This window comes from Carica papaya, chromosome 5 (assembly GCF_054855325.1).
Source record: "Carica papaya isolate Zhongbai chromosome 5, ASM5485532v1, whole genome shotgun sequence".
Taxonomy (NCBI): domain Eukaryota; kingdom Viridiplantae; phylum Streptophyta; class Magnoliopsida; order Brassicales; family Caricaceae; genus Carica; species Carica papaya.
The window spans coordinates 21,009,502-21,031,427 of NC_142313.1; the positions used below are offsets into that span (position 1 = coordinate 21,009,502).

The window sequence follows — 21,926 nt, forward strand, 5'->3', positions numbered from 1 at the left end:
CACACTAGACCTCTTTTTCTAGTTCTAATATCAAGCAAAATGTCTGGGCACCTCGACTCACACTTAGATAAATGGACCGCCTGTCGTACCTCAATTTTAATTGTTTTATGATGTAAGATGCTCGAAATGACAATCTTATCACGTGGTGGACTATAAATGAATGCACGAAAAATATTAAGCAAAATATTCTGGTGCCACGACTCATGCCGGCAGACTATGGCTCCTATTGCACATAACGTTTAACACCCCATCCGTAAAAAGATAGGTGGAACACGAGGACTTTCTAAAAGATCACCCATCCTAGTACAAGTCTCGCCAAAACACGCTTAAGTACGGAGTTCGATGGGATCCAGTGCATTAGTGCTAGTATGATCGCACCTCTTCTATTTTGCGCTACAAATACATATACCCCTTCTCCCTCCCTCTCCCCCTGTTATTTGTTTCGCTATGCGCGAACACCGCACCTCTGCTTATAATTCTAATATAGAGCAAAATGCTCCGGCACCTCGACTCACGCCCAGGTGAACGGACTACCCCCTGCACCTCATTTTTCGTTATTCAACTATGTAAAATGCTCGTAATGACACTCTTATCACGTGGCAAACTATAAATGAATGCACAAAAAATATTAAGAAAAATGTCTTGGCGTTGCGACTCACTCCGAGGGACAATGGCTTTGATAGCGCATAATGTTTAATGTCTTGTCAGCAAAAAAACGAGTGAAACATGAGAACTTTCCAGGAGGTCACCCATCCTAATACTACTTCCGCCCAAACTAACTTAACTACCAAATTCGATGGGATCCAGTGCATTAGTACAAGTACGATCACACCCCTTCAATTCTATGCTGCAAGTACATATACCCCTTCTCTTTCCCTCCCCCTCCCATCATTTGTTTCATTGTGCGCACACACCACACCTCTGTTTCTAGTTCTAATATCAAGCGAAATACCCCAGCACCTCGATTCATGCCAAGATGAATGGATCACTCGCCGTACCTCATTTTTTATTATTATACTATGTAAGATACTCATAATGACACTCTTATCACGTGGTGGACTATAAATGAATAGACGAAAAATATTAAGCAAAATTTTCAGGCCATGTGACTCACACCAGCAAACTGTGGCTCCGATCGCACTTAATGTTTAACACCCCGTCTACAAAAAGACAGGTTCAATGCGAGGACTTTCTAAGATATCACCCATCCTAGAACTAATCTCGCCCAAGCACGCTTGACTACAGAGTTCTCATGGGATCCTGTGCATTAGTGTTTGTATGATCGCAACTGTCCCATTCCCCACTGCAAATACATATAGCCCTTCTCCTTCCCTCCCCCCTCTCATCATTTATTTCGCTATACGGGCATACCATATCTCTGCTTCTAGTTCTAATATAGAGTAAAATGCCATGTCGCTTCGACTCATGCCTAGAAGAACTGAAGCCCCTTGCACCTCATTTTTCGTTGTTCTACTATGTAAGACTCTCGTAATGAGACTCTTATCACGTGGTGGACTACAAATAAATGCACGTAAAATATTAAGCAAAATGTTTCAACATCGCCACTCATGCCGGTGGACTGTGGCTCCGATCGCGTGTAACGTTTGACGCCCCGTCTACAAAAAGATGGGTGCAACAAGAGAACTTTCAAAGAGGTCACCCATCCTAGTACTACTCTCGCCCAAGCACGCTTAACAACGGAGTTCGATGGGATCCGATGTATTAATGCTAGTATGATTGCACCCCTTTTATTCCGCGCTGCAAATACATATACCCCTTCTCCTTCCCTCCCCCCACCCGTCATTTTTTTCGCTGTGCATGCACACCGCACCTCTGTTTATAGTTCTAATATTAAGCGAAAGGCCCTGACACCTCGACTCATGCCAGAAGAAAGAACCGCCCGCCGTTTCTCATTTTTCTTTATTCTACTATGTAAGATGCTCGTAATGACACTCTTATCACGTGGTAGACTATAAATGAATGCACGAAAAAATAGTAAGCAAACTTTTTTAGCGACGCGACTCACGCCAGCAGATTGTGGCTCTGATCACATGTATCGTTTTACGCCCCATTTGCAAAAAGACAGTGCAATACGAGGACTTCTCAGGAGGTTACCGATCCTCGTACTACTCTCGCCCAAGGATGCTTAACTGCATAGTTTGATGGGATCTGATGCATTAGTGCTGGTATGATCGCACCCCTTCCATTCCGCATTGCAAATATATATATACCCCTTCTCCTTTCCTCCCCTCTCCCGTCATTTTTTTCGCTGTGTGCGCACACTGCATCTCTGTTTCTAGTTCTAATATCAAGTAAAATGCCCCAGCACCTTGACTTATGCCAAGATTAAAGGACCACCTGCCACACCTTTTTTTTCGTTCTTCTACTATGTAAGATGCTCGTAATGACTCTCTTATCACGTGGTGGACTATAAATGAGTGCATAAAAAAAAGTAAGCAAAATACCCCAGCGCGGCCACTCACGCCGGCAAATGAACCAGTAGATTATGGTTTCAGTCGCGCGTAACGTTTGATGCCTTGTCTACAAAAAGACGGGTGTAACACAAGCACTTCTCAGGAGATCACTCATCCTAGTACTACTCTCGCCCAAATACACTTAACTACAGATTATGATGGTATACGATGCATTAGTGCATATATGATCCCACCCGTCCTATTCCTCACTTCAAATACATATACCCCTTCTCTTTCCCTCCCCTTCCCCATCATTTGTTTCACTCTGTGTGGACACCGCACCTCAACTTCTAGTCATAATATCAAACAAAATGCCCAGTTTCCTCGACTCACGCCCAGATAAACAGACCGCCCACCGCACCTCTGTTTTGTTTGTTCTATTATTTATGATACTCGTAATGACACTCTTATCACGTGGTGGACTATAAATGGATGCACGAAAAATATTAAAAAAAAGACGGGAGCAACAAGAGTACTTCCCAGGAGGTTACCCATCCGTGTACTACTTTCTCCCAAGCACACATAACTACAGAGTTCTAATCGGATTCGGTGCATTAGTGCTGGTATGATCGCACCTGTTTGATTCCACACTACAATTACATACACTCCTTCTCCTTCCCTCCCCCCTTCTATCATTGTTTTCCTTGTGCGTGCACACTGCACCTCTCATTCTCATCCTAATATCAAATAAAATGCCTTGGTGGTGTGACTCACATTTGTAAATAAAACAGCAGACCATAGTTCCAATCGCGCATAACGTCGAACAACCCATCTGTAAAAAAATAGGTGCAACACGAGTACTTCCGAGGAGGTCACCCACCCTAGTACTACTCGCACCCAAACACACATAACTGCGGAGTTTTGATGGGATCTGGTGAATTAGTGATGGTATAATGGAACCTGTTTCATTACACGCTGTAAATACATACACTCCTTCTCCTTCCTTCCCACCTCTCGTCATTTATTTCCTTATGCATCCATACTGCACCTCTCCTTTTCATTTTAATATCAAGTAAAATGCCCGGTACCGTGACTCACATTTGCGAATAAACCAGTGGACCATAGTTCCAATCGCACGTAACGTTGAACGACCCATCTGTAAAAAAATTGGTGCAACATGAGGACTTCCCAGAAGGTCACCATTCTAGTACTACTCTCGCCAAAGCACACTTAACTACAGAGTTCCGATGGGATCCAGTTTATTAGTGCTGGTATGATTGCACCTGTTTTATTCCGCACTGCAAATACAGACACTCCTTCTCCTTCTCACCCCCCTCACGTCATTTGTTTCCTTGTGCGTGCACACTACACCACTACTTCTCGTTCTAATATCAAGTAAAATGCCCGGACGCCTTAACTCACATTTGCGAATAAACCAGCAGACCATAGTTCCAGTCGCGCGTAACGTCGAACGACCCATCTGTAAAAAAACTTGTGCAACAGTTGCACGAGGATTCCTAGAAAGTCACCCATCCTAGTACTACTCTCGCCAAAGCACACTTAACTGCGGAGTTCTACCGGGATCCAGTAAATTAGTGAAGATATAATTGCACCTTTTTCATTCCGCGCAACAAATACATACACTCCGTCTCCTTCCCTCCCCCCTCTTGTCATTTGTTTCCTTATGCGTGCACACTGCACCTCTCATTCTCATTCTAATGTCAAGTAAAATGCTCCATCGTCCTGACTCACATTTGCGAATACACTAGTGGACCATAGTTTCAGTCGCACGTAACGTCAAACACCCCATCTGAAAAAAATAGGTGCAACACTAGGACTTCCCAGCAGGCCACATCCTAGTACTACACTCGCCCAAACATAGTTAACTGCGGAGTTCTGATGGGATCCGGTGAATTAGTGATGGTATAATGGCACATATTTTATTCTGCACTGTAAATACCTACACTTCTTTTCCTCCCCCCCCCTCCCCCGGTCCGTCATTTGTTTCCTTGTGGGTGCGCATTGCACTTCTTCTTCTCGTTCTAATATCTAGTAAAATGCCTCGGAACTTGACTCACATTTGCGAATAAACAAGCAGAGCATAGTTCCAGTCGTGCGAAACGTCGAACGCCCCATCTGAAAAAAATAGGTGCAACATGAAGACTTCCCAGGAGGTCACCACTCCAGGTACTACACTAGCCCATGGACATTTAACTACGGAGTTCTGATGGGATCCGGTGAATTAGTGATGGTATAATGGAACCTGTTTCATTCTGCGCTGCAATTACATATACTCTTTCTCCTTCTCTCCCTCCTCCCGTCATTTGTTTCCTTGTGCGTACACAATGCACCTCTGCTTCTCGTTCTAATATCAAGTAAAATGCCCCGGCGCCGTACTCACATTTATGAATAAACTAGCAGGCCATAGTTTCAGTCACGTGTAACGTCGAGCGACCCATCGGTAAAAAAATGGGTGCAACACGAGTACTTCTAAGGAGGTCACCCATCCTAGTGCTACTCTCGCCCAAGCAAACTTAAATGCGGAGTTCTGATGGGATCCGGTGCATTAGTGCTGGTATGATCGCAGCTCTTTCATTCTGCACTTCAAATACATACACTCGTTCTAATTCCCTCTCCCCTCCCGTCATTGTTTTCCTTGTGCGTGCATACTGCACCCCTCCTTCTTGTTCTAATATCAAGTAAAATGCCTCGGCGCTGTGACTCACATTTGCGAATAAACTAGCAGACCATAGTTCCAGTCACACGTAATGTCGAACGACCCATCTGCAAAAAAATGGATGCAACACGAGGACTTCGAAATAGGTCACCCATCCTAGTACTACTATTACCCAAGCACACTTAACTGTGGAGTTCTGATGGGATCAGTCAATTAGTGCTGGTATGATCACACCTGTTTCATTCTCCGCTGCAAATACATAAACTCCTTCTCCTTCCCTCCCCCCTCCTCATTTGTTTTCTTGGTCGTGCACACTGCACCTCTAATTCTCCTTCTAATATCAAGTAAAATACCCTAGTGTCGTGACTAACATTTACGAATAAACCAGCGGACCATAATTCCAGTCTCGCGTAATGTCGAACGACCCATCTACAAAAGAAGAGGTGAAACACGAGGACTTTCTAAGAGGTCACCAATCCTAGTACTACTCTCGCCCAAGCACACTTAACTGCGGAGTTCTGATGGGATCCGGTGAATTAGTGATGGTATATTGGCATCTGTTTCATTCCGCACTACAAATACATACACTCATTCTCTTTACCTCCCCCCTTCAATCATTCGTTTCCTTGTGCGTGCACACTGCACCTCTCATTCTCCTTCTAATATCAAGTAAAACACTCCGGAGTCATCACTAACATTTGCGAATGAACTAGCGGACCATAGTTCCATTCGTGCGTAACTTCGAACGACCCATCTACAAAAAAACAGATGCAACACAAGGACTTCCCAAGATGTCATTACTCTTAGTACTACACTCGCCCAAGCACATTTAACTGCAGAGTTCTGATGGGATCCGGTGAATTAGTGATGGTATAATGACACCTGTTTCATTCCACGTTGTAAATACATACACTCCTTCTCCTTCCCTCTCCCCTCCCGTCATTTTTTTCCTTGCGCGTGCACACTGCACCTCTCTTTCTCGTTTTAATATCAAGTAAAATGCTTTGGTGTCGTGACTCACATTTGCGAATAAACTAGGGGACCATAGTTTCACTCGAGCGTAAGGTCGAACGACCCATCTGTAAAAAAATGGGTGCATTACGAGGACTTCCCAGGAGGTCACAAATCCTAGTACTACTCTCGCCCAAGCACACTTAACTGTGGAGTTCGGATGGGATTCAGTGCATTAATGCTGTTATGATGGCACCTGTTTCATTATGGACTGCCAATATATACACTCATTGTCTTTCCCTCCCCCCTTCCATCATTTGTTTCCTTGTGCGTGCACACTGCACCTCTCCTTCTCGTTCTAATATCAAGTAAAATGCCCCAGCGTTGTGACTCACAATTACGAATAAACCAGCAGACCATAGTTCCAGTAGTGCGTAACGTAGAATGCCCCATCTGAAAAAAATAGGTACAACACAAGGACTTCCCAAGAGGTCACCACTTCTAGTACTACACTCGCCCAATCACACTTAACTGTGGAGTTCTGATGGGATCCAATGAATTAGTAATGGTCTAATGGCACCTATTTTATTCCGTGCTGCAAATACATACACTCATTCTCCTTCCCTCCCCCTTCTGTCATTTCTTTCTACACACTGCACCACTCATTCTTGTTTTAATATCAAGTAAAATGCTATGGCGTCGTGACTCACATTTGCGAATAAACCAGGAGACCATAGTTCCAGTCGCGCGTAACGTCGAATGACCCATCTGTAAAAAAACTTGTGCAACACGAGGATTCCCAAAAGGTCACCCATCCTAGTACTACTCTCGCCCAGGCACACTTAACTGTGGAGTTCTGACGGGATCTAGTGAATTAGTGAAGGTATAATTACACCTGTTTCATTCCGCGCTACAAATACATACACGCCTTCTCCTTCCTTCCCCCCTCTTGTTATTTGTTTCCTTGTGCGTGCACATTGCACCTCTCCTTCTCGTTCTAATATCAAATAAAATGCTCCGTCGTCGTGACTCACATTTGCGAATAAACCAGCAGACCATAGTTCTAGTCGCGCGTAACGTCGAACGCCCCATCTGAAAAAAATAGGTGCAACACTAGGACTTCACAGGAGGCCACCGCTCCTTGTACTACACTCGCCCAAACACAGTTAACTATAGAATTCTGATAGGATCTGGTGAATTAGTGATGGTATAATGGCACATGTTTCATTCTGCGATGTAAATACCTACATCCTTTTCCTTCCCTCCCCCCTCCCGTAATTTGTTTTCTTGTGGGTGCACACTACACCTCTTCTTCTCATTCTTATATCAAGTAAAATACCCCGGCGCCGTGACTCACATTTTTGAATAAACAAGCAGAGCATAGTTCCAGTCGCACGAAACGTCGAACGCCCCATCTGAAAAAAATAGGTGCAAGACGACGACTTCTCAGGAGGTCACCACTCCTAGTGCTACATTCGCCCAAGCACATTTAACTGCGGAGTTCTGATGGGATCCGGTGAATTAGTGATGGTATAATGGAACCTGTTTCATTCTGCGCTGCAATTACATACACTTTTTCTCCTTCTCTCCCCCTGCAATCATTTATTTCCTTGTGCGTGCACACTGCACCTCTCCTTCTCCTTATAATATCAAGTAAAATGCCTCGGCACCGTGACTCACATTTACGAATAAGCCAGCGGATCATAGTTCCAGTGGCGCGTAACATCGAGCGACCCATCTACAAAAAAAAGGGTGCAACATGAGTACTTCTGAGGAGGTCACCCATCCTAGAACTACTCTCGCCCAAGCAAACTTAAATGCGAAGTTCTGATGGGATTCGATGCATTAGTGCTGGTATGATTGCACCTGTTGCATTCCGCGCTGCAAATACATACACTCCTTTTCATTCCCTCCCCCCTCCCGTCATTTGTTTCCTTGTGTGTGCACACTGCACCTCTCATTCTCGTTATAATATCAAGTAAAATGCATCGTAGCCGTGACTCACAGTTGCGAATAAACAATCAGACCATAGTTCCAGTCACGCGTAATGTCAAACGACCCATCTGTAAAATAATAGGTGCAACACGTGTACTTCCTAGGAGGTCAACCATCCTAGTACTACTCTCGCCCAAGCATACTTAACTGCAGTGTTCTAAAGGGATCCGGTGCATTCGTGCTGGTATGATCGCACCTTTTTTATTGTGCGCTACAAATACATACACTCCTTCTCTTTCCCTCCCCCCTCCCGTCATTTGTTTCCTTGTGCGTGCACACTGCACCTCTCATTATGTTCTAATATTAAGTAAAATACCCCAGCACTGTGACTCACATTTGCGAATAAACCAGTGGACCGTAGTTCAGGTCACATGTAACGTCGAATAACCGATCTGCAAAAAAATGGGTGAAACACGAGGACTTCCCAAGGGGTCACCCATCCTAGTACGACTCTCGCGCAAGTACACTTAATTGCGGAGTTCTGATGGGATCCGGTGAATTATTAATGGTATAATGGCATATGTTTCATTCCGTGCTGTAAATACATACACTCCTTTTCGTTCTAATATCAAGTAAAACGCTCCGGTGTCGTGACTCACATTTGCGAATAAACCAGCGGACCATAGTTCCAGTCGTGCATAACGTCGAACGTCCCATCTGCAAAAAAATGGGTGCAACACGAGAACTTCCTAGGAGGTCACCCATTCTAGTACTACTCTTTCCCAAGCACACTTAATTGCGGACTTCTGATGGGATCCGGTGGATTAGTGCAGGTATGATCGCACTTGTTTTATTCTACGCTGCCAATACATACACTCCTTTTCTTTCCCTCCCCCCTCCCACCATTTGTTTCCTTGTGCGTGTACATTGTACCTCTGCTTCTCATTCTAATATCAAGTAAAATGCCCCAGCGCCGTGACTCATAATTGCCAATAAACTAGTGGACCATAGTTCTAGTCATGCGTAATATCGAACGCCCCATCTGAAAAAAGTTGGTGCAACATATGGACTTCTTAGGAGGTCACCACTTCTAGTACTACACTCACTAAAGAACATTTAACTGTGGAGTTAGGATGGGATCCGGTGAATTAGTGATGGTAATTAGGCAGCTGTTTCATTCTGCGCTGCAAATACTTACACTCCTTCTCTGTCCCTCCCTCCTCCCATTATTTGTTTCCTTGTGCGTGCACACTGCACCTCTCATTCTCGTTCTAATATCAAGTAAAATGACCCCGCGCCATGACTAACATTTGCGAATAAACTAGTGGACCATAGTACCAGTCGCGAGTAACGTCGAACGACCCATCTATAAAAAAATAGGTGCAACACAAGGACTTCTTAAGAGGTCACCCATTCTAGTACTACTCTCGCCTAAGAACACTTAATTGCAGTGTTCTAATGGGATTCGGTGCATTAATGCTGGTATAATGTCACCTGTATCATTCTACGATGCAAATACATACACTCTTTCTCCTTCCCTCCCCCCTCCAGTCATTTGATTCATTGTGCATGGATACTACACCTCTCCTTCTCGTTCTAATATCAAGTAAAATGCTCCGGCGCCGTGACTCACATTTGCCAATAAACCAGCAGACCATAGTTCGAGTCGCACGTAACTTCGAGCGACCCATTTACAAAAAAATGGATGCAACACGAGTACTTCCAAGGAGGTCACACATCCTAGTACTACTTTCGCCCAAGCAGACTTAAATGCGAAGTTCTGATGGGATTCAGTGAATTAGTGCTGGTATGATCATACATGTTTCATTCCGCGCTGCAAATATATACACTCCTTCTCATTCCCTCCCACCTCTCGTCATTTGTTTCCTTGTGCGTGTAAACTGCACCTCTCCTTCTCGTTCTAATATTAAGTAAAATGCATCGGCGCCGTGACTTACATTTGCGAATAAACCAGCAGATCATAGTTCCAGTCGTGCGTAACATCGAACGACCAATCTGTAAATAATGGGTGCAACACGAGTACTTCCCAAGAGGTCACCCATCCTAATACTACTCTCGCCCAAGGACACTTAACTGCGGAGTTCTGATGGCATCCGCTGAATTAGTGCTGGTATGATTGCACCTGTTTCATTCCGCGCTGCAAATACATACACTCCTTCTCCTTCCCTCCCCCCTCCTGTCATTTGTTTCCTTGTGCGTGCACACTGAACCTTTGCTTCTCTTTCTAATATCAAGTAAATACACTGGCGCCTTGACTCACATTTGCGAATAAACCAGTGGACCATTGTTCCAATCGCGCGTAACGTCGAACAACCCATCTGTAAAAAAAATGGTGCAACACGAGTACTTCCCAGGAGGTCACCAATCCTAATACTACTCTCGCCCAAGCACACTTAACTGCGAATTTCTGATGGGATCCGGTGAATTAGTGATGGTATAATGGCACCTATTTCATTCTGTGCTGTAAATACATACACTCCTCTTCCCCTCCCCCCTCCAGTCATTTGTTTCTTTGTGCATGCACACTCCAACTCTCCTTCTCATTTTAATATCAAGTAAAATGTCTCGGTACCGTGACTCACATTTACGAATAAACCAGCAGACCATAGTTCCAGTCGCGCATAACGTTGAACGACCCATCTACAAAAAATGGGTGCAACACGAGTACCTCCCAAGAGGTCACCCATCCTAATACTACTCTCTCCAAGCAAATATATATGCGGAGTTTTGATGGGATCCGGTGCATTAGTGTTGGTATGATCGCACCTGTTTCATTCTATGCCGCAAATACATACACACCTTCTCCTTCCCTCCACCCTCCCGTCATTTGTTTCCTTGTGCGTGCACACTGCACCTCTCTTTCTTGTTCTAATATAAAAAAAAATACATCGGTATCGTGTCTCACATTTGCGAATAAACCACCAGACCATAGTTTCAGTAGCACTTAATGTCGAACGCCCCATCTGAAAAAAAAATAGATGAAACACAAGGACTTCCTAGGAGGTCACCACTCCTAATACTACACTCACCTAAGCATATTTAACTGTAGAGTTATGATGGGATCTGATGAATTAGTGATGGTATGATGACACCTGTTTCATTCCGTGCTGCAAATACATACACTCATTCTCCTTCCCTCCCCCCTCTGGTCATTTGTTTCCTTGTGCGTGCACACTGAACCTCTACTTCTCTTTCGAATATCAAGTAAAATACACCAGCGCCTTGAGTCACATTTGCGAATAAACCAGTGGACCACAGTTCCAGTTGTGCGTAACGTCGAATGCCCCACCTGAAAAAAATGGGTGCAATATGAGGACTTCCCAGGAGGTCACCACTCCTAGTACTACACTTGTCCAAGCACAATTAACTGCGGAGTTCTGATGGGATCCGGTGAATTACTGATTGTATAATGGCAGTTGTTTCATTATGCACTGCAAATACATACACTCTTTCTCCTTCTCTCCCCCCTCCCGTCATTTGTTTCCTTGTACATGCGCACTGCACCTCTCCTTCTCCTTCTAATATCAAATAAAATGTTCCGATGCCGTGACTCACATTTACGAATAAACCAGTGGACCATAGTTCCAGTCGCGCGTAACGTCGAGCGACCCATCTGCAAAAAAATAGGTGTAATACGAGTACTTCCGAGGAGGTCACCCATCCTAGTACTACTCTTGCCCAAGCACACTTTAATGAGTAGTTTTGATAGGATCCGGTGCATTAGTGCTGGTATGATCACACCTATTTCATTTGAATGAGAACGGGAGGTGCAGTGCGCACGCACAAGGAAACAAATGGCGGGAGGGGGAAGAAAGAAGAATGAGTGTATGTATTTGCAGCGCAAAATTAAAAAGGTGCGATCATACCAGCACTATTGCACTGGATCCCATCAGAACTCCGCAGTTAAGTGTGCTTGGGAGAGAGTAATACTCGGATGGGTGACCTCCTAGGGAGTCCTCGTGTTGCACCAACTTTGTTTTCGGATGGGTCGTTCGACGTTACGCGTGAATGGAATTATGATTCGCTGGTTCATTCGCAAAGGTGAGTCACGGTGCCGAGTAATTTTACTTGATATTAGAACGAGAGGGAGAGATGCAGAGTGCACGCACAAGGAAACAAATGACGTGAGGGGGGATGGAAGGAGCAAGAGTGTATGTATTTGCAGCGTAGAATGAAACATGAGCGATCATACCAGCACTAATGCAACGGATTCTATCAGAACTTCGCAGGTAAGGGTGCTTGGGCGAGAGTAGTACTAGGATGGGTTACCTCCTGTGAAGTCCTTGTATTTTACCCATTTTCTTGGGAAGTCCTCGTGTTGCACCTATTTTTTTGGAGATGATTCTTTCGACGTTACTCACGATTTAAATTATGGTCCACAGGTTTATTCGCAAATCTGAGTCACGATGCCGTGAAATTTTACTTGATATTAGAACGAGAGGTGCAGTGCGCACGCACAAGGAAACAAATGACGGGAGAGGGAAGAGAGGAGAAGGAGTGTACATATTTGCAACACGAAATTAAACAGTTGCAATCATACTAGCACTAATGCACCGGATCCCATCATATCTCCGCAGTTAAGTGTGCTTTGGCGAAAGTAGTACAAGGACGGGTTACCTCCTGGGAAGTTCTCGTGTTGCACCCATTTTTTTTTCAGATGGGTTGTTCGACGTTACGCGCGATTAGAACTATGGTCCGCTGGTTTATACGTAAATATGAGTCAAGAAGTAGAGGCATTTAAATCGATATTAGAACGAGAAGGAGAGGTGCAGTGTGAAGGCCCAAGGAAACAAATAATGGGAGGGGGGAGGGAAGGAGAAGGAGTGTATGTATTTTCAGCACGAAATGAAACAGGTGCGATCATACCCGCACAAATGCACCGGATCTCATCAGTACTCCGCAGTTAAGTGTGTTTTGGCGAAAATAGTACAAGGATGGGTTACCTCCTGGGAAGTTCTCGTGTTGCACCCAATTTTTTTTTTCAGATGGGTCGTTCGACGTTACGCGCGACTGGAACTTTGGTCCGCTGGTTTATACGCAAATGTGAGTCAAGACGCAGGGGCATTTTAATTGATATTAGAACGAGAAAGAGAGGTGAAGTGTGAACGCACCAGGAAACAAATGACGGGAGGAGGAAGAAATGAGAAGGAGAGTATGTATTTGCAGCACGAAAATAAACAGGTGCGTTCAAACCCGCACTAATGCACCGGATCTGAACTCCGTAGTGAAGTGTGCTTGGGCGAGCATAGAACTCGGATGGGTGACCTCCTGGGAAGTACTGGTATTGCACCCATTTTTTTCGGATGGGTCGTTCGACGTTGCGCGCGAATGGAATTATGAACCGCTGGTTCATTCGCAAAGGTGAGTCACAGTGCTGGGGCATTTTACTTGATATTAGAACGAGAAGGAGAGATGCAGAGTGCACGCACAAGGAAGCAAATGACGGGAGGGGGGATGGAAGGAGAAATAGTGTATGTATTTGCAGCGCAGAATAAAACATTAGCATCATGCCAGCACTAATGCAATGGATTCTATAAGAACTCAGCGGTTAAGGGTGCTTGGGCGAGAGTAGTACTAGGATGGGTGACCTCCTGCGAGGTCCTTATATTTCACCCATTTTCTTGGGAAGTCCTCGTGTTGCACCTATTTTTTTACATATATTCTTTCGACGTTACGCGCGACTTGAATTATGGTCCGCAGGTTTATTCGTAAATGTGAGTTACGGCGCCGTGGCATTTTACTTGATATTTGAATGAGAACGGGAGGTGCAGTGAGCACGAACAAGGAAACAAATTAAGGGAGGGGGAAGAAAGGAGAAGGAGTGTATGTTTTTGCAGCGCGAAATTGAATAGGTGCGATCATACCAGCACTAATGCACCGCATCCAATCAGAACTCCGCAGTTAAGAGTGTTTGTGCGAGAGTAGTACTCGGATGGGTGACCTCCTGGGAAGTTCTTGTGTCGCACCCATTTTTTTTCTGACGGGTCGTTCGACGTTACGCGCGACAGGAACTATGGTCCGCTGGTTTATACGCAAATGTGAGTCAAGAAGCAGGGGCATTTTAATTGATATTAGAACGAGAAAGAGAGGTGCAGTGTGAACGCACAAAGAAACAAATGATGGGGGGGAGGGAAGGATGAGTGTATGTATTTTCAGCACAAAATGAAACAGGTGCGATCATACCAGCACAAATGCACCGGATCCCAACAGTACTCCGCTGTTAAGTGTGCTTTGGCGAAAGTAGTACAAGGATGGGTTACCTTTTGGGAAGTTCTCGTGTTGCACCCATTTTTTTTTTCAGATAGGTCGTTCGACGTTACGCGCTACTGGAACTATGGTCTGCTGGTTTATAAGCAAATGTGAGTTAAGACGCAGGGGCATTTTAATTGATATTAGAACGAAAAAGAGAGGTGAAGTGTGAACGCACCACGAAACAAAAGACGGGAGGGAAAAGAAATGAGAAGGAGCGTATGTATTTGCAGCGAGAAATGAAACAGGTTCGATCATACCAGCACTAATGCACCGGATCCCATCAGAATTCCGCAGTCAAGTGTGCTTGGGTGAGAGTAGTACTCGGATGGGTGACCTCCTTGGAAGTCCTCATGTTGCACCCATTTTTTTCGGATGGGTCGTTCGACGTTACGCGCGAATGGAATTATGAACCGTTGGTGCATTCGCAAAAGTGAGTCATGGTGCCGGGGCATTTTACTTGATATTAGAACGAGAAGGAGAGATGTAGAGTGCACGCACAACGAAACAAATGACGGTAGGGGAGATGGAAGGAGAAAGAGTGTATGTATTTGCAGCGCAAAATGAAACATGAGCGATCATACCAGCACTAATGCAACGGATTTTATCAGAACTCCGCAAGTTAAGGGTGTTTGGGCGATGGTAGTACTAGGATGGGTGACCTCCTGCGAAGTCCATATTCGCACATTTTCTTGGGAAGTCCTCGTGTTGCACCTATTGTTTTGCAGATGATTCTTTCAACGTTACGCGCGACTTTAATTATTGTCCCCAGGTTTATTCATAAATGTGAGTCACGGCGCCGTGACATTTTACTTGATATTTGAACTAGAACAAGAGGTACAGTGCGCACGCACAAGAAAACAAATGACGGGAGGGGGAAGAAAGGAGAAGGAGTGTATGTATTTGCAGCGCGAAATGAAACAGGTGCGATCATACCAGCACTAATGCACCGGATCTGAACTCCGCAGTTAAGTGTGTTTGGGCGAAAGTAGTACTTGGATGGTTGACCTCCTGGGAAGTACTCGTGTTGCACCCATTTTTTTTCGGATGGGTCGTTCGACGTTACGCGCGAATGGAATTATGAACCTCTTGTTCATTCGCAAAGGTTAGTCACTGTGCAGAGGTATTTTACTTGATATTAGAACGAGAAGGAGAGATGCAGAGTGCACGCTCAAGGAAAAAGAGGGTATGTATTTGCAGCGCAGAATGAAACATGATAGATCATACCAGCACTAATGCAATGGATTCTATCAGAACTCCGCAGGTAAGCGTACTTGGGCGAGAGTAGTACTAGGATGGGTGACCTCCTGCGAAGGCCTTATATTTCACCCATTTTCTTGGGAAGTTCTCGTGTTGCACCCATTTTTTTGCAGATGATTCTTTCGACGTTACGCGCGACTTGAATTATGGTCCGTAGGTTTATCCGCAAATGTGAGTCACGGCGCCGTGGCATTTTACTTGATATTAAAACGAGAACGGGAGGTGCAGTGTGCACGCACAATGAAATAAATGACGGGAGGGGGAAGAAAGGAGAAGGAGTATATGTATTTGCAGCGCGAAATTAAACAGGTGCGATCATACCAGCACTAATGCACTGGATCCCATCAGAACTCCGTAGTTAAGTGTGCTTGGGTGAGACTAGTACTCGGATGGGTGACCTCCTAGGAAGTCCTCGTGTCGCACTAATTTTTTTTAGCGGGTCGTTCTACGTTACGCGCGACTTGAGCTATGGTCCGCTGGTTTATACGCAAATATGAGTCAAGAAGTTGGGGCATTTTTATCGATATTAGAAGGAGAATGAGAGGTTCAGTGTGAACACACAAGGAAACAAATGATGGGAGGGGGAGGGAAGGAGAAGAGTGTATGTATTTTCAGCATGAAATGAAATAGGTGCGATAATACCAGCACAAATGCACCGGATCCCATCAGAACTCCGCAGTTAAGTGTGCTTTGGAGAAAGTAGTACAAGGATGGGTTACCTCCTGGGAAGTTCTCGTGTTGCACCCATTTCTTTTTTCAGATGGGTCGTCGACGTTATGCGCGACTGGAAATATGGTCCGCTGGTTTATACAAAAATGTGAGTCAAGACGCAGGGGCATTTTAATTGATATTAGAACGAGAAGGAGAGGTGAAGTGTGAACGCACCAGGATACAAATGACGGGAGGGGAAAGAAAGGAGAAGGAGTGTATGTATTTGCAGCGCGAAGTGAAACAGGTGCGATCATACCAGCACTAATGCACCGGCTCCCATTAGAACTCAGCAGTTAAGTGTGCTTGGGCGAGAGTAGTACTCGGATGGTTGACCTCCTGGGAAGTCCTCGTGTTGCACCCATTTTTTTTCGGATGGGTTGTTCGACGTTACGCGCGAATAGAATTATGATCTACTGGTTTATTCGCAAAGGTGAGTCATGGTGCCAGGGCATTTTACTTGATATTAGAACTAGAAGGAGAGATGCAGAGTGCACGCACAAGGAAACAAATGACGGGATGGGGGATGGAAGGAGAAAGAGTGTATGTATTTGCAGCGCATAATGAAACATGAGCGTTCAAACCAGAACTAATGCAGCTGATTCTATCAGAACTCCGCAAGTTAAGGGTTCTTGGGCGAGAGTAGAACTAGGATGGGTGACCTCCTGCGAAATCCTTATATTTCGCCCATTTGTTTGGGAAGTTTTCGTGTTGCACCAATTTTTTAGCAGATGATTCTTTCTACGTTGCGTGCGACTTGAATTATAGTCCGCAGGTTTATTTGCAAATGTGAGTGACGGCGCCATGGCATTTTACTTGATATTTGAACGAGAAGAGGACGTGCAGTGCGCACACACAAGGAAACAAATGACGGAAGGGGTAAGAAAGGAGAAGGAGTGTATGTATTTGCAGCGTGAAATTAAACAGGTGAGATCATACCAGCGCTAATGCACCAAATCTCATCAGAACTCTGCAGTTAAGTGTGCTTGGGCGAGAGTATTACTCGGACGGGCGATCTGCTGGGAAGTCCTCGTGTCGCACTAATTTTTTTTTCAGACGGGTCATTCGACGTTATGCGCGACTAGAACTATGGTCCGCTTGTTTATACGCAAATGTGAGTCAAGAAGCAGGGGAATTTTAATCGATATTAGAACGAGAAGGAGATGTACAGTGTGAACGCACAAGGAAACAAATGATGGGAGGGGGGAGGGAAGGAGAAGCAGTGTATGTATTTTAAGCACGAAATGAAATAGGTGCGATCATACCAGCACAAATGCACCGGATCCCATCAGAACTCCGTAGTTAAGTGTGCTTTGGCGAACGTAGTACAAGGATTGGTTACCTCCTGGGAAGTTCTCGTGTTGCACCCTTTTTTTTTCACATGGATTGTTCGACGTTACGCGGGACTGGAACTATGGTCAACTTGTTTATACGCAAATGTGAGTCAAGAGGCAGAGGCATTTTAATTGATATTAGAACGAGAAGGAGAGGTGAAGTGTGAACGCACCAGGAAACAAATGACGGGAGGGGGAAGAAAGGAGAATGAGTGTATGTATTTGCATCGCGAAATGAAACAAGTGCGATCATACCAGCACTAATGCACTGGATACCATCAGAACTCCGCAGTTAAGTGTGCTTGGGCGAGAGTAGTACTCGGATGGGTGACCTCCTTGGAAGTCCTTGTGTAGTTTTTTTTCAGACGGGTCGTTCGACGTTACGCGCGACTGGAACTATCGTCCGCTGGTTTATATGCAAATGTGAGTCAAGAAGCAGGGGCATTTTAATCGATATTAGAACGAGAAGGAGAGGTGCAGTGTGAACGCACAATAAAACAAATGATGGGTGGGGGAGGGAAGGAGAAGGAGTGTATGTATTTTCAGCTCGAAATGAAATAGGTGCGATCATACTAGCACTAATTCAACGGATTCTATCAGAACTCCGCAGTTAAGGGTGCTTGGGCGAGAGTAGTACTAGAATGGGTGACCTCCTGCGAAGTCCTTATATTTCACCCATTTTCTAGGGAAGTCATCATGTTGCACCCATTTTTTTGCAGATCATTCTTTCTTCGATACACGCGACTTTAATTATGGTCCGTAGCTTTAATTGCAAATGTGAGTCACGGCGCCGTGGCATTTTATTTGATATTTGAACAAGAACGAGAGGTGCAGTGCGCACGCACAAGGAAACAAATGACGGGAGGGGGAAGAAAGGAGAAGGAGTGTACGTATTCGCAGCGCGAAATTAAATAGGTGCGATCATACCAGCACTAATGCACTGGATCCCATCAGAACTTCGCAGTTTAGTGTGCTTGGGCGAGAGTAGTACTCGGATGCGTGACCTTCTGGAAAGTCCTCGTGTCACACCAATTTTTTTTTATACGGGTCGTTCGACGTTACGCACAACTAGAACTATGGTCCACTAGTTTATACGCAAATGTGAGTCAAGAAGTAGGGGCATTTTAATCGATATTAGAACGAGAAGGAGAAGTGCAGTGTGAACGCACAAGGAAACAAATGATGGGAAGGGGGAGGGAAGGAGAAGGAGTGTATGTATTTTCAGCACGAAATAAAATAGGTGCGATCACCCCAGCACAAATGCATCGGATCCCATCAGAACTCCGCATTTAATTTTGCTTTGGCGAAAGTAGTACAAGTATGGGTTACCTCCTGGGAAGTTCTCGTGTTGCACCAATTTTTTTTTTCAGATGGGTCGTTCGACGTTACGCGCGACTGGAACTATGCTCCACTGGATCATACGCATATGTGAGTCAAGACCCAGGGGTATTTTAACTGATATTAGAACGAGAAGGAGAGGTGAAGTGTGAACGCACCAGGAAAAAAATGACGGGAGGGGGAAGAAAGGAGAAGGAGTGTATGTATTGGCAGCGCGAAATTAAACAGGTGCGATCATACCAGCACTAATGCACCGGATCTGAACTCCGTAGTTAAGTGTGTTTGGGCGAAAGTAGTACTCGGATGGGTGAACTCCTGGGAAGTCCTCGTGTTGCACCCATTTTTTTCGGATGGGTCGTTCAACGTTACCCACGAATGGAATTATGATCCGCTGGTTCATTCGCAAAGGTGAGTCACGGTGCTGGGGCATTTTACTTGATATTAGAATGAGAAGGAGAGATGCAGAGTGCACGCACAAGGAAACAAATGACAGGAGGGGGAATGGAAGGAGAATGAGTGTATGTATTTGCAGCGCAGAATGAAACATGAGCGATCATACCAGCACTAATGCAACGGATTCTATCAGAACTTCGCAGGTAAGGGTGCTTGGGCGAGAGTAGTACTAGGATGGGTGACCTCCTGCGAAGTCTTTATATTTCACCCATTTTCTTGGGAAGTCCTCGTGTTGCACTCATTTTTTTGTAGATAATTCTTTCGACGGTACGCGCGACTTGAATTATGGTCCGCAGGTTTATTTGATATTTGAAAACGAGAACGGGAGGTGCAGTGCGCACACACAAGGAGACAAATGACGGGAGAGCGAAGAAAGGAGAAGGATTGTATGTATTTGCAGTGCGTAATTAAACAGGTGCGATAATACCAACACTAATGCACCGGATCCCATCAGAACTTCGCAATTAAGTGTACTTGGGCGAGAGTAGTACTTGGATGGGTGTCCTCCTGGGAGGTCCTCGTGTCGCACCAATTTTTTTTCAGACGGGTCGTTCGACGTTACGCGCGACTGGAACTATGGTCCGCTGGTTTATACGCAAATATGAGTCCAGAAGCAGGAGCATTTTAATTGATATTAGAACGAGAATGAGAGGTGCAGTGTGAACGCACAAGGAAAAAAATTATTGGAAGGGGGAGGGAAGGAGAAGGAGTGTATGCATTTTCAGCACGAAATGAAACAGATGCGATCATACCAGCACAAATGCACCGGATCCCATCAGAACTCCGCAGTTAAGTGTGCTTTGGTGAAAGTACTACAAGGATGGGTTACCTCATGGGAAGTTCTCGTGTTGCACCCATTTTTTTTCGGATGGGTCGTTCGACGTTGCGCGCGAATGGAATTATGAACTGCTGGTTCATTCGCAAAGGTGAGTCACGGTGCCGGGGCATTTTACTTGATATTAGAATGAGAAAGAGAGATGCAGAGTGCACAAATAAGGAAACAAATTAACGGGAGGAAAGATGGAAGGAGAAAGAGAGTATGTATTTGCAGCGCAGAATGAAACGTGAGCGATCATACCAGCACTAATGCAACGGATTCTATCAGAACTCCGCGGTTAAGGGTGCTTGGGCGAGAGTAGTACTAGGAAGGGTAACCTCCTGCGAAGTCCTTATATTTCACCCATTTTCTTGGGAAGTCCTCGTGTTGCACCCATTTGTTTACAGATGATTCTTTCGACGTTACGCGCGACTTAAATTATGGTCCGCAGGTTTATTCGTAAATGTGAGTCACGGTGCCGTGGAATTTTACTTGATATTTGAATGAGAACGGGAGGTGCAGTGCGCACGCACAAGGAAACAAATGACGGGAGGGGGAAGAAAGGAGAAGGAGTGTATCTATTTGCAGCGCGAAATTAAACAGGTGCGATCATACCAGCACTAATGCACCAGATCCCATCAGAATTCCGCAGTTAAGTGTGCTTGGGCGAGAGTAGCACTCAGATGGGTGACCTCTTGGGAAGTTCTAGTGTCGCATCAATTTTCTTTCAGACGGGTGGTTCGATGTTACGCGCGACTGGAACTATGGTTCAGTGGTTTATACTCAAATATGAGTCAAGAAGTAGGGGTATTTTAATCGATATTAGAACGAGAAGGAGAGGTGCAGTGTGAACGCTCAAGGAAACAAATTATGGGAGGGGGGAGGGAAGGAGAATGAGTGTATGTATTTTCAGCACGAAATGAAATAGGTGCGATCATACCAGCACAAATGCATTGGATCGCATCAGAACTCCGCAGTTAAGTGTGCTTTAGCGAAAGTAGTACAAGGATGGGTTACCTCTTGTAAAGTTCTCGTGTTGTACCTATTTTTTATTTCAGATGGGTCGTTCGACATTACATGCGATAGGAACTACGGTCTGCTAGTTTATACGCAAATGTGAGTCAAGATGCAGGAGAATTTTAATTGATATTAGAACGAGAAGGAGAGGCGATGTGTGAACGCACCAGGAAACAAATGATGGGAGGGGGAAGAAAGGAGAAGGAGTGTATGTATTTGCAGAGCGAAATGAAACAGGTGCGATCATACCAGCACTAATGCACCGGATCCCATCAGAGCTCAGCAGTCAAGTGTGCTTGGGCGAGAGTAGTACTCGGATCGGTGACCGCCTTGGAAGTCCTTGTGTTGCACCCATTTTTTTTCGGATGGGTCATTCGACGTTGCGCGCGAATGGAATTATGAACCACTGGTTCATTCACAAAGGTGAGTCACGGTCCCGGGGCATTTTACTTGATATTAGAACGAGAAGGAGAGATGCAGAGTGCACACACAAGGAAGCAAATGACGGGAGGGGGGATGGAAGGAGAAATAGTGTATGTATTTGCAGCGCAGAATAAAACATTAGCGATCATGCCAGCACTAATGCAATGGATTCTATAAGAACTCCGCGGTTAAGGGTGCTTGGGCGAGAGTAGTACTAGGATGGGTGACCTCCTGCGAGGTCCTTATATTTCACCCATTTTCTTGGGAAGTCCTCGTGTTGCACCCATTTTTTTACAGATGATTCTTTCGACGTTACGCGCGACTTAAAT

General features: G+C 45.1%; 29 pseudogenes; 20 read left to right on the plus strand and 9 right to left on the minus strand.

The window, feature by feature from the left end:
* Positions 1 to 1,627: 1,627 nt before the first annotated feature.
* Positions 1,628 to 1,745, minus strand: LOC148255502 (5S ribosomal RNA; annotated as a pseudogene).
* Positions 1,746 to 3,581: 1,836 nt separating this feature from the next.
* LOC148255503 (5S ribosomal RNA) lies at positions 3,582 to 3,699 on the minus strand (annotated as a pseudogene).
* A 1,185-nt stretch (positions 3,700 to 4,884) lies between these two features.
* LOC148255504 (5S ribosomal RNA) lies at positions 4,885 to 5,003 on the minus strand (annotated as a pseudogene).
* A 1,818-nt stretch (positions 5,004 to 6,821) lies between these two features.
* Positions 6,822 to 6,939, minus strand: LOC148255505 (5S ribosomal RNA; annotated as a pseudogene).
* Positions 6,940 to 7,791: 852 nt separating this feature from the next.
* On the minus strand, positions 7,792 to 7,910 carry LOC148255506 (5S ribosomal RNA; annotated as a pseudogene).
* Positions 7,911 to 8,116: 206 nt separating this feature from the next.
* On the minus strand, positions 8,117 to 8,235 carry LOC148255507 (5S ribosomal RNA; annotated as a pseudogene).
* A 470-nt stretch (positions 8,236 to 8,705) lies between these two features.
* LOC148255508 (5S ribosomal RNA) lies at positions 8,706 to 8,824 on the minus strand (annotated as a pseudogene).
* Positions 8,825 to 10,003: 1,179 nt separating this feature from the next.
* LOC148255509 (5S ribosomal RNA) lies at positions 10,004 to 10,122 on the minus strand (annotated as a pseudogene).
* Positions 10,123 to 10,327: 205 nt separating this feature from the next.
* On the minus strand, positions 10,328 to 10,446 carry LOC148255510 (5S ribosomal RNA; annotated as a pseudogene).
* A 1,404-nt stretch (positions 10,447 to 11,850) lies between these two features.
* On the plus strand, positions 11,851 to 11,969 carry LOC148255511 (5S ribosomal RNA; annotated as a pseudogene).
* Positions 11,970 to 12,524: 555 nt separating this feature from the next.
* LOC148255512 (5S ribosomal RNA) lies at positions 12,525 to 12,643 on the plus strand (annotated as a pseudogene).
* Positions 12,644 to 12,850: 207 nt separating this feature from the next.
* Positions 12,851 to 12,969, plus strand: LOC148255513 (5S ribosomal RNA; annotated as a pseudogene).
* An 879-nt stretch (positions 12,970 to 13,848) lies between these two features.
* On the plus strand, positions 13,849 to 13,967 carry LOC148255514 (5S ribosomal RNA; annotated as a pseudogene).
* Positions 13,968 to 14,167: 200 nt separating this feature from the next.
* On the plus strand, positions 14,168 to 14,286 carry LOC148255515 (5S ribosomal RNA; annotated as a pseudogene).
* A 207-nt stretch (positions 14,287 to 14,493) lies between these two features.
* Positions 14,494 to 14,612, plus strand: LOC148255516 (5S ribosomal RNA; annotated as a pseudogene).
* A 557-nt stretch (positions 14,613 to 15,169) lies between these two features.
* LOC148255517 (5S ribosomal RNA) lies at positions 15,170 to 15,283 on the plus strand (annotated as a pseudogene).
* Positions 15,284 to 15,814: 531 nt separating this feature from the next.
* Positions 15,815 to 15,933, plus strand: LOC148255518 (5S ribosomal RNA; annotated as a pseudogene).
* Positions 15,934 to 16,135: 202 nt separating this feature from the next.
* LOC148255519 (5S ribosomal RNA) lies at positions 16,136 to 16,254 on the plus strand (annotated as a pseudogene).
* Positions 16,255 to 16,460: 206 nt separating this feature from the next.
* Positions 16,461 to 16,579, plus strand: LOC148255520 (5S ribosomal RNA; annotated as a pseudogene).
* Positions 16,580 to 17,466: 887 nt separating this feature from the next.
* On the plus strand, positions 17,467 to 17,585 carry LOC148255521 (5S ribosomal RNA; annotated as a pseudogene).
* A 205-nt stretch (positions 17,586 to 17,790) lies between these two features.
* LOC148255522 (5S ribosomal RNA) lies at positions 17,791 to 17,909 on the plus strand (annotated as a pseudogene).
* Positions 17,910 to 18,108: 199 nt separating this feature from the next.
* Positions 18,109 to 18,227, plus strand: LOC148255523 (5S ribosomal RNA; annotated as a pseudogene).
* A 235-nt stretch (positions 18,228 to 18,462) lies between these two features.
* On the plus strand, positions 18,463 to 18,581 carry LOC148255524 (5S ribosomal RNA; annotated as a pseudogene).
* Positions 18,582 to 19,113: 532 nt separating this feature from the next.
* On the plus strand, positions 19,114 to 19,227 carry LOC148255525 (5S ribosomal RNA; annotated as a pseudogene).
* Positions 19,228 to 19,753: 526 nt separating this feature from the next.
* Positions 19,754 to 19,872, plus strand: LOC148255526 (5S ribosomal RNA; annotated as a pseudogene).
* Positions 19,873 to 20,078: 206 nt separating this feature from the next.
* On the plus strand, positions 20,079 to 20,197 carry LOC148255527 (5S ribosomal RNA; annotated as a pseudogene).
* Positions 20,198 to 20,758: 561 nt separating this feature from the next.
* LOC148255528 (5S ribosomal RNA) lies at positions 20,759 to 20,877 on the plus strand (annotated as a pseudogene).
* A 206-nt stretch (positions 20,878 to 21,083) lies between these two features.
* On the plus strand, positions 21,084 to 21,202 carry LOC148255529 (5S ribosomal RNA; annotated as a pseudogene).
* A 207-nt stretch (positions 21,203 to 21,409) lies between these two features.
* Positions 21,410 to 21,528, plus strand: LOC148255530 (5S ribosomal RNA; annotated as a pseudogene).
* Positions 21,529 to 21,926: the final 398 nt, after the last annotated feature.